Below are 15,622 nucleotides of genomic sequence, written 5' to 3'. Positions count from 1 at the left end.
GCAGATAGCCAAAAGGCCGTCGGATCTTTCCCTGCTGGCAGCTGCTATGCGTCCTTTTTCCGCATGTTTATTTTTATCATTTTTCGGGATGTGGGCACCACTGGGAAGGTTGCCCATCCCTAGTTGCCCTTGAGAAGGCAGTGGGAGGAACCTTTTTCTTGAACCATTGTAGTTGATGTGGTGAAGGTCCTGTAGATAGGGAGGTCCAGGATTGTGATCCAGCAACGATGAAGGAATGGCGATATATTTCCAAGTCAGGATGGTGTTTGACTTGAAGGGGAACTTGGAGGTCAGGGTGTTGCCATGCACCTGCTGCCCTTGTCCTAGGTGGTAGAGGTCGCGGGTTTGGGAGATTCTACTGAAGAAGACTTGGTGACTTGCTGCAGTGCATCCTGTTGATTGTGCATACTGCAGCCACAGTACGCCAATGGTGATTGTTTAGCCTAGTGGATCAAGTGGATTGCTTTGGCCTGGGTGGTGTCAAGCTTCTTGAGTGTTGTTAGAGCTGTACCCATCCAGGCAAGTGGAGGATATTTCATCACACACCTGACTTGTACCTTGTAGATGGTGGAAAGGCTTTGGGGCATCAAGAGGAGAGCCACTCGCCCTTGACCTAGTCTAGTAGCCTAGCCATTTTTGTGGCTAGAAATACTCGCAAGTTCAGTTGCAAAGTTTTGATGAAGGGCACACACCTGAAGCAGCATCTTGTCTGTTTTCTTCACAGGTGCTGCCTGAGCTGTTGAGTTTCTTGCATTTTCTATTTTGTTTCAGATTTCCAGCAGCTGCAGATTTTTGCATTTTGTTTCACATGTCAATATCTGTTTGTAAGTAGTTATTAGTGCCTGTGGTTTTTTTAGGATTTTTTTTACCAGCGTGGCTGGTAGAATTTTGTCAAATTATAATAATAAATATCAAATGCACCATTAGCTTTTGATGTAATGTTAAAAATTGTGTAATCACTGGACAATGGGTGGAGTACTGTGTGATTGGAAATGATAATGAGCTATCCCGAAGGGAAATTGGCCTGCCATCAGGCTGCTCACTTGTTAGCTTTGAGACAATGGGCAAAACCACAGGGGTCAAGCAGCAAATTGTCCCATCATTAAAGAAACACCTCTGGCCATCAACATCATTTGTTTTCAGTCGATGTAGGTGGAACACTCATGGACTAATTATATCATTTCTTGGAGGTGATTTTAATATTGAACGAGCGTGTAAATTGGCAATATCGAATTAACCGCCCTTGAAACTGGGAGGTGAGCCAATACTAGCCTTTTCTACACCCAATATCAGATGATTTTTTGTATTGAGACTGTGTTAACTCTGCCTCTCAGTGCCCTGACACTTACATTCTCTCTCTATCTATCTCTATCTTTCTTTCTCAACACAAGATCAAGAATTGAAGAGAGCTGCACTCTTCAATATAGGGCCAGATTGGCTGGTGGAAGGGGGTCTAGGGAGGACATTGATAAGGAGGGATGGAACTCAGAGCTACACTGCAAGAGCAGGAAGGAGACTTGGAGGCATGCAGGATGATATGCCAACTGATTCACAAGACGATGACAGTCATTGACATTTAAAAAAATTGATTCACATTTCCTGTTGCTATGAATTGGTCATGTTATGTTAATCTAAGCATGCTTAGATCAGGGCCCAGGAGAGGTGAGAGTTCGGAGCCCAGGAGAAGCGAGGGCCCAGGGGCAGCACGGGCTAGCCCACACTGGATAGTAGGAGCATGTGTGTGCACAAGGTCCGTGCAGTTCCGCTGCCTGCGCTTGATTTCTGCATGCTCTCGGCGACGAGACTCGAGGAGCTCAGTGCCCTCCCGAATGCACTTCCTCCACTTAGAGCGGTCTTTGGCCAGGGACTCCCAGGTGTCAGTGGGGATGTCGCACTTTATCAGGGAGGCTTTGAGGGTGTCCTTATAACGTTTCCGCTGCCCACCTTTGGCTCGTTTGCCGTGGATGAGTTCCGAGTAGAGCGCTTGCTTTGGGAGTCTCGTGTCTGGCATGCGAACTATGTGGCCTGCCCAGCGGAGCTGATCAAGTGCGGCCAGTGCTTCAATGCTGGGGATGTTGGCCTGGACGAGGACGCTAACATTGGTGCGTCTGTCCTCCCAGAGGATTTGTAGGATCTTGCGGAGACATCATTGGTGGTATTTCTCCTTGTGTCTACTGTACATGGTCCATGTCTCTGAGCCATACAGGATATTACTACAGCCCTGTAGACCATGAGCTTGGTGACAGTTTTGAGGGCCTGGTCTTCAAACACTCTTTTCCTCAGGCGACTGAAGGCTGTACTGGCGCACTGGAGGTGGTGTTGGATCTCATCGTCAATGCCTGTTCTTGTTGCTAGGAGGCTCCACGTTGTCCAGGGCCGTGCCATGGATCTTGATGACTGGGGGTCAGTGCTGTGCGGCGAGGACAGGCTGGTGGAGGACCTTTGTCTTACTGATGTTTAGCGTAAGACCCATGCTTTCGTACGGCTCAGTAAATATGTCGACTATGTATCGACAGTCTACATAGACTGTCTACCAGTCTGCCCTGGGGCACTGAAATCAACGGCATTATTTCCACCACCTAAGGTCAGAGATCAACGTTTTGAAGATAAGGACATGTGCCATCGGGACCAGAGATCGTGTTGGATTCCAGAGAGTGGACGATCCAACAGGCCTTAATAAAGTCATAAGAATAGAACAGAATGGAGCAAAGATAGGAGATTCTTTAAAGTTCAGCAAGATTAGACATGGAGGAGAAGAGTAAGTTAAAGAGGTTAGCTTTTTCTTTGAGAGACAGCACAGTCTCCCTGTGAGGCTCAGTGAGTTTAACCAGTGAGTACAGATGCAGAAGGTCTAACTACAATATTTTTCAGTTGGATTTGTGAAAAAAAAAGAAAGACATGCATTTATATAGCGTCTTTCATGACCTCAGGATGTCTCAAAGCACTTTACAGTCAATGCAGTACTTTTGAAGTGTAGTCACGTAGTCAAATATAGGAAATGCGGCAGCCAATTTGTGCACAGCAAGCTCCACAAACAGCAATGTGGCAATGACCAGATAATCTGTTCATTTAGTGATGTTGATGGAGAGATTAATATTGGCCAGGACACCAGGGATAACTCCTCTGCTCTACTTGGAAACGATGCCATAGGATCTTTTATGTCCTGAGAGAGCAGACGGGGCCTCGGTTTAACATCATTCGAAAGGCCAAAATGGAGGGAAAATTGGTTGGAAGTCTCACTCCTAATTGCCATCCATCAATTTCTTCTGGGAATGTATGTGTATGTCGAATGAGGCTAGGATTCAGCTTGGCCACTTGAGCAAGATGAGAGGGTGAATGGTCATAGAACCACGGCCCAACTAGGAGTCTTCTCTTTCAGGAAAGTAGGGACTTGAGACCAATATTGGCAAGAAGGAAAGGAAAACCAGCTAAAGTATCATCAGACAGGAAAGGAGAGACAACTCTGGGCAAAGGATCAGAAGGAATAGCCACTAGGAGGGCAGAAAGGCAACTGTAATACTCTTGCACTAAAAAGTTGTGTTTGGAATAATACCACACAATGGGGTGTATTTAACTTATTAGGCCATCTGAGAGCTCCTCATTGCTAACAATTGCAACCCATTTCTTAAGACAGAAAAAGCCCTGGATTCAGACCCATATTTCAATGAACTCAGAATAAGAAGAAGTGCCCAGGACATGTAGTCCTCATATACCAGTCAAAGATGTCTTGTCTGTGCCCATATCTGGACCTATGATGCAGAGAAAAATTGCAAAAGGTAACACAGCGAACAAATAGCTGCCACATTCCTCTTCCCCTCCTCTTTCTGATCCCAAGCACAAATTCCCATTCATTTTCTGGGAGAAAGAGAAGGTACAGAGTGTATACACATGCAATTTTTTTTGTTGGGGTACTGGACAAGACCATAATTGGATAAAAAAAATCATACAGGTATTTATGAAAAACCTAATTGATGTGCAGTGACCTGGCAAATAACTTGTTCTTCCTCTCATCCAAGCTGTTGTTTCCCCATAATGAACAAAAGGAGGTCAAATCTGTGAATGAGTCAGTGAAGGCACTTCTATATTTGAGATTGAGCTGCTTTTCCTTTCCATCAAGGAATGACCCATTTTGTGGGAAAGCGAAAGAGAAGGAGGAGACAAAATATTTTTAAGACTATACAAACTTTACATAATTGGGGGACTGGGTAGCTCAGTAGACTAAATGCTGACCTTTCACCTTTCACCTCTGGGACCTTATTTCAAATCCAGCCCAGATTGCTGGAGTGAAAGTCTCCTCTGTTAGCTAACTGTACATGTCCTACAAGAAATGATTTTGTGCAGTCTCATATCAGTTTCTAGAGGTCATGGGTTTCAGTATAAATCTGCCCCAATTTCAAGGATGACTGGCAGCCTCTCTCAGAGAAGTCATTGAATTGTTGGTGTGAGATATTTAAAAAAATGTCACACTGGTAGAATAGGAGTAAACTCTTCTGATATTAGTATTGGTGTCAGCCTTGGCTCAGTGGTCACACTCTCGCCTCAGAGTCAGAAGGTTGTGTGAAGAGGAATTTCCTGCTATCAGTCCTCACAGTTTACTTTTTACGCGTTTTAAAATGTGTTCTCTGACCTCCTCTCACCTTCTGGCTATAGAAATACATGTTTCCCCACTCATTCCTCATATCTCAGATCCATGATGCTAAAGGTTATCCTCATGGTCCTTCTCTGCACTGCCTTCGTCAACTAAGTCTACCCTGTGTCTCGGCAGCCAGATTGGACCAGCACTCAAGGTGCGGGTTACCAGAACACTGTACAGTTTGATCACAACTTCCTCAGACATATAAGAACATAAGAAATAGGAACAGGAGTTGGCCATACAGCCCCTCGAGCCTGCTCCGCCATTCAATAAGATCATGGCTGATCTGATCATGGACTCAGCTCTACTTCCCTGTCCGCTCCCCATAACCCCTTATCCCCTAATCGTTTAAGAAACTGTCTATTTCTATCTTAAATGTATTCAATGTCCCAGCTTCCATAACTCTCTGAGGCAGCAAATTCCACAGATTTACAAACCTCAGAGAAGAAATTTCTCGTCATCTCTGTTTTAAATGGCCCCTCTAGTTCTAGTCTCCCCCATCAGTGGAAACATCCTCTCTGCATCCACCTTGTCAAGCCCCCTCATAATCTTATACGTTTCAATAAGATCCCCTCTCATTCTTCTGAATTCCAATGAGTAGAGGCCCAACCTACTCAACCTTTTCTCATAAGTCAACCCTCTCATCTCTGGAATCAACCTTGTGAACCTTCTCTGAACTGCCTCCAAAGCAAGTATATCCTTTCGTAAATACGGAGACCAAAACTGCACGTTGTATTCCAGGTGCGGCCTCACCAATACCCTGTACAACTGTAGCAAGACTTACCTGCTTTTATACTCCATCCCCTTTGCAATAAAGGCCACGATTCTATATTCTATATGCTACTGTTTTGGCTCTTAGTTAAACCTGTGGGAAACCGAGTTTACTAAGACTCCTAAGTCTCTCTTAACATCATCCTTAGCTATTTCAACAGCATTCACCGAGAATGTATGTCACACATTTTTCCTTCCTATATGCTTGTCTGCATTAAATTTCATCTGATATTGTTCTGCCACCAACTGTTCATCCAAATTCGCAAATTCCAGCAAATGTCTCTGTACAGAGTTCGGCACCAATTCAGTCAAATAACATTCACTGCCTGGTGACACATGAGGGATGGTTACTTGGGAGAGTTACCAGAGGACTGTTAGTTTTGTGTACTATACATCAGCCTAAGTCACTGGCTTTAAGAAAGGAAGAGGAAAGGAGCAAAAATGGTTGTACTCCCGGGTCAACTTTGTTATCAAGGGGAGGCAGCTCAAAAGACTACAGTGAATATTGATTTGGTTACCCTCTAGACCAGGAGTTTAAATCAAAAAGCAGAAGGTTTCACACCCATTGTTCTTCTTTTCATTAGTGAAAACTAATAGAGTTCAAGGGTAGGAATAATGTGCACTACTAAATGGCAATGGAAGCATACAGTACCTTGTTTCCTGGGTCCAGAGCAGGATGCAGATGAAGGCTCTTGAAGCTTTGTACCTCAGTACTTGGGGGATTCACACATTGGTCTTCATTTACTAAGTCACAAATGAATGGGTCTGTCAAGTTGATTGAAACTGACTCAGTGTTGCCTCTGCATTCAGTTTCTGCACTTCTGTCCTTAGTATTGACTCTAAAAGTGGAACTCATGTTTAAGTGAGGAACATAGTCAGGAGAACCCGGGACAAATGAGATCTGTCCCGAAACGAAATGTTGGCCGCATATTTTAGAATGAAATGTTGGTGTCCACCCTGGATTAGTGAACCGTATAGCTCTCATCAAAGCTGCTGTGTGAGCTTCTGGCTTTCGAACAACAGCAAACCACCGTACATGACTGTCCTTGCCATGACGGTTTGGGCATCCTGGAATACAGCAGGAGCTTTCATGGGCAGTTGGACTAGGAGCAACGACCTTTTTGGCAGCAGGTTTTTTAACAGGAATCACAGTTCTAGGATTGAGGCCAAACTTTTGGCAGAGAACTCTCTGAAAGTAATGCCTAGTTCCTGAGATGGCGAGCCCGTGATGTCTGCATAGATCTCGCAGTTCGCCTTTTGAGCCTTCCTTGACTTGCCGGGCAGTCACTGATGTATTGATATGAGCCATTGTGTAATGCTAAAGGGAAAGAAAATTATAACTGTCACAATTACTTTAAAGAGGGATTTACACTAACAGGACCATTAATCAGTTACAAATAACTATGATTAATTGTAATAAGATATATATTAGATATTGAAGTTTTCTGTTAATCACAATCCAAAAGAAATTGGTAAACCTGTACAATCATCTACAATGGGGTAGATCTTGACTTTGTCAATCGGCAGCCCATTTTACATCACTCCCGATTTATATTTCCATTGAAGTCAAATCAGGAGAGACATAAAATGAGTTGCCGATTCATTATCACCCGTTTGCCCCAATCTACGTGAGTCCTGCTGCAAAACATTATGCGGTAGATTTTAAACTTGTGCCGCCTGGCATAAACAGGGCAGTAGTGGCCCAAAAATGGCTTACCGCCCCAGTTTATCCAGTGCTCCGGCTCAGTCATGCTCAAATGGGCCTTCCACTGGCAGTAGGCCCTTTTAGTTGCAAATCGAGGTCCTATGATGTATGTAGGACCCCGTCCCCGACAGAGCCTACACCATGCATGCTCTGCCCAGTTTTATCGAGCGGTACAACAGAAGAGGCACCAAAAAGGTAGGCTTGAAATTAGTTTTGTGAGACCAAGAAGAGCAAGAGTGCTCCTCTACGCTGCACAAGAATAACATGGGCTGGTGGAGCCCTGGTTTCCCCTCATGATCGGCCCCCCTCAGTCGGACCTAGGTCAGCCTCCGGGCCGCCCCCACCCCGCCCCCCAAATATTCCACTATCCCGAAGAACAAGCAACGGCGCAGTACCCATTTGCCGTTGGCATCGTAATGAAACCCAGCCCTCAAAATGCACCGGGCCTCTGGGGCAGATTGGGTGGGCTGCCAGCACACATCATTGTTCAATCACCTGATGGTTAATATCTACCCCTATTTTTTTATAAGGAACAGAGTTACGACATTAGCAAATTCAGCTGCAGGTCATAATATTAGACGGAAGATGCAGTAAAGTTCATTGAAGGATAAGAAAATTGAAATATCATAGAACTATTACCGACATGCTACTTGCAATGTATCTCGGCTCCATTGGTCAAACAATAATGGAGTAAACATAAAAGTGTGTATGTGTTTGTGTGGTTACGTCTTGCATCTAGTGTGGATCGATCACATTCCAGGTGTCATAATTCAATCTGTCCCACTTTTTTTAAAAGCCTATCACTTTGTGATGTGTTCTTCTGACCTGTAAGCAGAAATTTACAAGCAGGTACAATTAACCTCTTAATGACCATAGGAGTTTACATGCAGCTACAATTACCTGGATTTGCCTTATTGGACCACTTTCTCATGCGAATTACTTTAACAGTGGCCTAAAAGGGTACAGCCAAGTTAAATACAGCTCCATTTTAGCAGCTAAAATATGTTTCAGACCACAGATTACCTGTGAGCAAGGAAGATCCACTAGTTTTACTTACAGGGGGAAAAATTTGGGGCATTTGCACCTGTGACCGACTTTCCGCTTGGGCGCGGTGCTGCCACCGACTCCCGCAAAATTCTGGGGAAGTTTAGCGGTGGCGGTAACCAGTCGCACCCCACTCCGACTGGTAGCGTCCGGCTCTGCTGCGTCGGCGATGACAACGACATCACTGTGCGCAGCGACCAGTTTTCGCCCCATCGTGAAAATTCGTTAGCACCCCATGAGGCTGCCGCTGATGATGCCCGGGCCAGCTTCAGGGGCCGCGCACCAGTCTGTAGGCTGCTCGCGGGGCGCTAATTAAAGGGGAGGTGGGGAATGTAAAAAAAAATGGCCGACTTACCACTCGCGGCCTTCTTCCTCCTTGATCATGGGGTCAGTGCTGCGATCTTGCAGCCCGGCGCTCCGCTTGTGTGCTGGGCTGCTGCCACGGCAGACCATTCCCTGGTGGTCCAGCGATGGCCCCATTTCCCACCCTCAGAGTCGTCAGCTTGGCCCTCCCTGTTAATGAAGGGGAGGGCCCTGTATACACAGCAGCGCTACATGTCGCATCGCGTAGCGCTCCGCCCTTCGCAGAGTCCTTTCGCCCCCTCTCCAGCCCGGCTCATGGCCCACAGAGCAAGTGGAGCGCAATATTTTGCACCCCACTTGCTCTCGGGGACAGTAAGCCAAATATAAGTTGCGGGGCGGGACTCCCGCACCCAGCGCAGGAACTCTCGCCTCCTGGCTGTTAATTACGGCCCCTAAGTGTTCTCTCTCAAACAATGCCCAAGTGAGTTATGGCATTTATCTAAACTCAGTTCTGATCTCTGTATGGTACTTAGGCCCCTATTTTCCCATTTCCTGATTTTTGGCACCCGTGTACAATAACGTACAATATTTTTTGCCAGATTGCGGAAAAAAAAAATCGCAACTTTTCCCAAAGTAAAATTTAATTTTGCCGCCACGCTGCCCGAAGTTAATTCTGGGGGCGGAGCTTCAAACGTGCACCAAAAACTCTGGGCATGCGCGAAAAGCTGAGCTTGTCAGGGACAACCAGAGACACACTGACAGCTGAAGCAAGCTGTAGCCCGTTCCCCCGCTGTAACCCCAGCCAGATAGGACTGCTCTCCCGCTGTAACCCCGGCCAGAAAAGACTGCTCTCCCCGCTGCACCCGTTGCAATCCCAGGCCGAATGGTCCCCCCATTCCCAGTCCTGCTCCCCCTGCGAGTTGAAGATCCATGACCCGGGGTTGCAGCAGGACCGGGAGCGGGAGGGCCATTCAGCCCGGGGTTGCAGTGGGGCGGGGTGGCGACGGCGGGGGGGGGGGGGGGGGGGGGGGGGGGGGAGGGGGCACAACAGATGAAAATCCATGAAATAGTTAAATAGTTCCCTCTGAAAAATCTTCTTCCCTTGCTCTAATTTAGAGTTCCCTGTGAAAAAATAATCACGCATTTGTATTTTAATTTGTCTTCTTTTGTTTCACTCCCATGTCATCTTGGGTGCCGCGCCGATTTCCAGAAGGGTTTTTTTTTGCGGTGCTTTTGGCCACTGTGCACCGCGCTCAAAAAAAAAAATCGCACATGGGGAAAATCACTTCAGAACATAACATAAGAACATAAAAACTTAAGAAATAGGAGCAGGAGAACGCCATACGGCCCCTCGAGCCTGCTCCGCCATTTAATACGATCATGGCTGATCCGATCATGGACTCAGATCCACTTCCCTGCCCGCTCTCCATAACCCCTTATTCCTCTTATCGGTCAAGAAACTGTCTATTTCTGTCTTAAATTTATTGAATGTTCCAGCTTCCACAGCGCTGTGAAGAAATGGCCAAAAACGGCGCCCGATCCAGTTATGACATCATCGGACGCCAAAAAAATAAAACTGGTGCTGACAGTGGGCACTGGCGCACCAACTTTTGCCGGAGGATTTCACACCAAAAAAAACAGCGCACGCCAAAAAAACGGTGCCCAATTGTGGCGATAATAGGGGCCTTAGTATTTTCAAATCCTCCTTTCCTTTGCTTTTTTTCCATTTACTTTTGAAATTTTGTTTGTTTAAAAAGTGAATACAGGTTGCATTGGGGAACTTTGAGGCTCAAACTTGCGACTTCATTCGTCCTTTTTCCCTGGATAAACAAGAGACTGAAAATGACATTCTTTGTTCCCCTGCCTCCTTTTCACTTTTATGAGCCGCATTTAATGAAGTTGCATTGATAATATAATGGTTGATTATGCATGATCGGCCAGTTATGAAAAGCACATTAACGTTCAGCATTGAAGAGTAACCTAGCAATTCTTAGTTTAGCTTGGAATTAGGCTGTTCTTTGCTGTGAGTTACTCCTCTGTTAGAACTGAAATCTGCTATCGCTGGCAGAGATGTGTACATTCTATTTTGCATGCAGGTGCAACACTTGCAAGCAACTGTTAATCCTCGTTTTCAGTCTGTTCTCATCCAAGTGAAAGGCTTATGCACACATCTGTCGTCTGCCCCTGGACTGTAGGGTGACGAACAATACAATCGCAGACCCGTTTATATTACCAGTTTATTGCCCATGGCATTACTTGCTGTATTAGAAAACTAGCACCATCTCATAGAAACATAGAAACATAGAAAATAGGTGCAGGAGTAGGCCATTCGGCCCTTCTAGCCTGCACCGCCATTCAATGAGTTCATGGCTGAACATTCAACTTCAGTACCCCATTCCTGCTTTCTCGCCATACCCCTTGATCCCCCTAGCAGTAAGGACCTCATCTAACTCCTTTTTGAATATATTTAGTGAATTGGCCTCAACAACTTTCTGTGGTAGAGAATTCCACAGGTTCACCACTCTCTGGGTGAAGAAGTTCCTCCGCATCTCGGTCCTAAATGGCTTACCCCTTATCCTTAGACTGTGACCCCTGGTTCTGGACTTCCCCAACATTGGGAACATTCTTCCTGCATCTAACCTGTCTAACCCCGTCAGAATTTTATATGTTTCTATGAGGTCCCCTCTCATTCTTCTGAACTCCAGTGAATACAAGCCCAGTTGATCCAGTCTTTCTTGATAGGTCAGTCCCGCCATCCCGGGAATCAGTCTGGTGAACCTTCGCTGCACTCCCTCAATAGCAAGAATGTCCTTCCTCAGGTTAGGAGACCAAAACTGTACACAATACTCCAGGTGTGGCCTCACCAATGCCCTGTACAACTGTAGCAACACCTCCCTGCCCCTGTACTCAAATCCCCTTGCTATGAAGGCCAACATGCCATTTGCTTTCTTAACCGCCTGCTGCACCTGCATGCCAACCTTCAATGACTGATGTACCATGACACCCAGGTCTCTTTGCACCTCCCCTTTTCCTAATCTGTCACCATTCAGATAATAGTCTGTCTCTCTGTTTTTACCACCAAAGTGGATAACCTCACATTTATCCACATTATACTTCATCTGCCATGCATTTGCCCACTCACCTAACCTATCCAAGTCGCTCTGCAGCCTCACAGCATCCTCCTCGCAGCTCACACTGCCACCCAACTTAGTGTCATCCGCAAATTTGGAGATACTACATTTAATCCCCTCATCTAAATCATTAATGTACAGTGTAAACAGCTGGGGCCCCAGCACAGAACCTTGCGGTACCCCACTAGTCACTGCCTGCCATTCTGAAAAGTACCCATTTACTCCTACTCTTTGCTTCCTGTCTGACAACCAGTTCTCAATCCATGTCAGTACACTACCCCCAATCCCATGTGCTCTAACTTTGCACATCAATCTCTTGTGTGGGACCTTGTCGAACGCCTTCTGAAAGTCCAAATATACCACATCAACTGGTTCTCCCTTATCCACTCTACTGGAAACATCCTCAAAAAATTCCAGAAGATTTGTCAAGCATGATTTCCCTTTCACAAATCCATGCTGACTTGGACCTATCATGTCACCTCTTTCCAAATGCACTGCTATGACATCCTTAATAATTGATTCCATCATTTTACCCACTACCGATGTCAGGCTGACCGGTCTATAATTCCCTGTTTTCTCTCTCCCTCCTTTTTTAAAAAGTGGGGTTACATTGGCTACCCTCCACTCCATAGGAACTGATCCAGAGTCAATGGAATGTTGGAAAATGACTGTCAACGCATCCACTATTTCCAAGGCCACCTCCTTAAGTACTCTGGGATGCAGTCCATCAGGCCCTGGGGATTTATCGGCCTTCAATCCCATCAATTTCCCCAACACAATTTCCCGGCTAATAAGGATTTCCCTCAGTTCCTCCTCCTTACTAGACCCCCCGACCCCTTTTATAACCGGAAGGTTGTTCGTGTCCTCCTTCGTGAATACCGAACCAAAGTACTTGTTCAATTGGTCCGCCATTTCTTTGTTCCCCGTTATGACTTCCCCTGATTCTGACTGCAGGGGACCTACGTTTGTCTTTACTAACCTTTTTCTCTTTACATATCTATAGAAACTTTTGCAATCCGTCTTAATGTTCCCTGCAAGCTTCTTCTCATACTCCATTTTCCCTGCCCTAATCAAACCCTTTGTCCTCCTCTGCTGAGTTCTAAATTTCTCCCAGTCCCCAGGTTCGCTGCTATTTCTGGCCAATTTGTATGCCACTTCCTTGGCTTTAATACTATCCCTGATTTCCCCCCCTACACATGTACTGGGAGTCAGCGGTGCTGAACAGCATCAAAATGTCACTACCACTCACTGATGAGAGTTTCTCAGCTATTAAAAAATTAAACAAAAGAATTGTTGCTGCATCTAGCCTAACTAGTGATTTAGCATAACTTGCTTGCTTTTGTACTCGTATGCTTTTTTAACAGCCTTATCAATGTGTCCTGCCAACTTCAATGATTTCTGTACGCAAACCCCCAGGTCTCTCTGTTCCTGCACCCGCTTTAAAACAACAACAACAACTTGTATTTATGTAGCGCCTTTAACGTAGTGAAACATCCCAAGGCGCTTCACAGGAGTATTATGAGATAAAACAATTTGGCTCCAAGCCGCATAAGCAGAAATTAGTGCAGGTGACCAAAAGCTTGGTCAAAGAGGTAGGTTTTAAGGAGTGTCTTGAAGGAGGAAAGAGAGCTATAAAGGCAGAGAGGTTTAGGCAGCGAATACCAGAGCTTGGGGCCGAGGCAACAGAAGGCACGGCCACCAATGGTTGAGTGATTATAATCAAGGATGCTCAAGAGGGCAGAATTAGAGGAGTGCAGACATTTCGAGTGGGTGTGGGTTGGAGGAGATTACAGGGATAGGGAGGGGCCATTTTGTTTACATAGCCTACCATTTTGTTTATATTGAATCTATATTGTTTATTTATAACCCTGATCAGTGGTTCAGGTGAATCATTTCCTCACGTTTGATTCTTATGCCGCCTTGTAAAATTGAACATTAAGATAAGACATCTTATACAATATTCACCTGTTGCATGCATAATTTGACATCTAGCTTTCTGTGTGAGTAAATGAGAAGAACTGAAGGAATAGCTTTACTTGCAAACTGCCGCCAATAGATAAACTCTCGACACAGAATTATTTAAATCGGGAAGTAAATATGGCTTTCGGCCATCACCTTAGCATGTGAAATCCTCTATTAGCAACTGATTTTAAAAACCGAACTGGGGCTTGAAAGCTTATCCTATTCATGGATTTATCAATCACTGTATTCACAATTTAGTATTAGAGCGATTAAGTATAATAGATAATTGGATCTTAACGCAATGCAAATTGCTCACTGAACACCTGTTTATGCTAGAAATAGCCGTTTGGCTTAACTTGCTGTAAGCAGTGACTTTATAATTGGAAATAATGATGGCAAATAGATTGTGCTAGTTTCCCGATTTAAACGTGGGTGGTTTATGTGGTGGCGACTGTACTCATGAAGAAAATCAAGCTTCATTGAGGAGCAATGACATCTCTACTGTAAAAATATAAAGGGGTATTTGGCATCAATTACTTAGGCTGTACTAAGATAGTGAAGGATCAGATCCCTAATATAGACAATGATCCCAACAGACATGAAACAACACATAAATTATTCCAACATAGAATCGACCAAGAAAGTGGAAGCCCCACTATGTTAAGGTGATTTCCAAAAGCCACGTTCACTTTACCAGTTCATCCACTAGGCTCACAACTGCATACCTCATTGTGTATGACTTAGACCCAACTGACTGGGGTTTTATTGAGTCCTGTGAACATTATGTGACTGGCTAAGCCACTCACACTGCAACAGCTCTACAAACCTGTGAGCATACTCATAGGTACATTCATTACATCTCCTAGCATGGGATCCCTCATGTCCTAAATTGCAACCATGTCTCTTCTGTCTGAGGCTGAACCAGATTGTGCACCACCTTGGTGTCATATTTGACCCTGAAATGAGCTTTCGACCACATAGCCGCAGCATAACTAAGACCACCTATTTTCGTCCATGACATCATCTGTCTCCACCCTTGCCTGAGCTCACCCGTTGCTAAAGCCCTCATCCATGTCTTTGTTACCTCAAGACTTGACTAGAGGTAACAAAGCACTCCTGGCTGGTCTCCCACGTAAAGTAGAGGTGATCCAAAACTCGGCTGTCCATGTCCTAACTCGCAACAAGTCCCACTCACCATCACCTCTGTGCTCGCTGACCTACATTGCATTCCGGTTAAGCAACGCCTCGATTTCAAAATTCTCATCCTTATTTTCAAATTCCTTCAAGGTCTCGCCCCTCCCTATCTCTGTAATCTCCTGCACAGACCTCTGGGGAGGCATGATCGACAGAGAGGGAGTAGGGAAAACTGTTGTGTATGCAATAACTGTTCGACTGAGTACTGTTTAACTCCAAGAGGTATGACCTTGGCTCTGCTTTATTAAGGCCCAAAGTGACTAATATACAAAATGGCTGGCCTTTTATACTTGGGCTGCACACATTTGCGTGCAGCCCAATGGCCTCCAACAGTTACGCCATCTAGTGGCGAGTGATCCCAAAAGTACATACATGACAATAACCCCCTCTGAGATATTAACACAGTCTTTTACAAATTAAGACGGTCCAGTGTTTTACGCTCTCGGGTTGACCGTCTCAGTTCAACTCCAGCCTTGGGTGAGTGTTCAGAGTCTGTTGTGACCGGTGGCTGGGTGGTTGACCTGGTGGGAGTGGCAATGGCCATGTCAGAGATTGAAAGTCCATTTTCATTGAACATGTCAGTGATTGAAAGTCCCGATTCACTGATGACCACTGAGTCCTCTGATGACTGGGGGGTAGGTTGGTTGGTCGTCAATTGTCTCTTCCTCCGACTATTCCGGTTCGTCTGTGTGCCGCAGCTTTGTCTGATCCATACGTTTCCTGCATATTTGCCCATTTTTGAGCTTGACAATAAATACTCTGTTGCCCTCCTTGGCCATGATAGTACCAGCGGTCCACTTGGGACCCTGACCATAATTCAGAACATATACAGGATCATTTACAGAAATATCACGGGACACAGCTGCGCGATCGTGATAC

Source organism: Pristiophorus japonicus, chromosome 14 (genome assembly GCF_044704955.1).
Source record: "Pristiophorus japonicus isolate sPriJap1 chromosome 14, sPriJap1.hap1, whole genome shotgun sequence".
In the NCBI taxonomy this organism is placed as follows: domain Eukaryota; kingdom Metazoa; phylum Chordata; class Chondrichthyes; family Pristiophoridae; genus Pristiophorus; species Pristiophorus japonicus.
Note: the sequence above shows the minus strand (reverse complement) of the source record.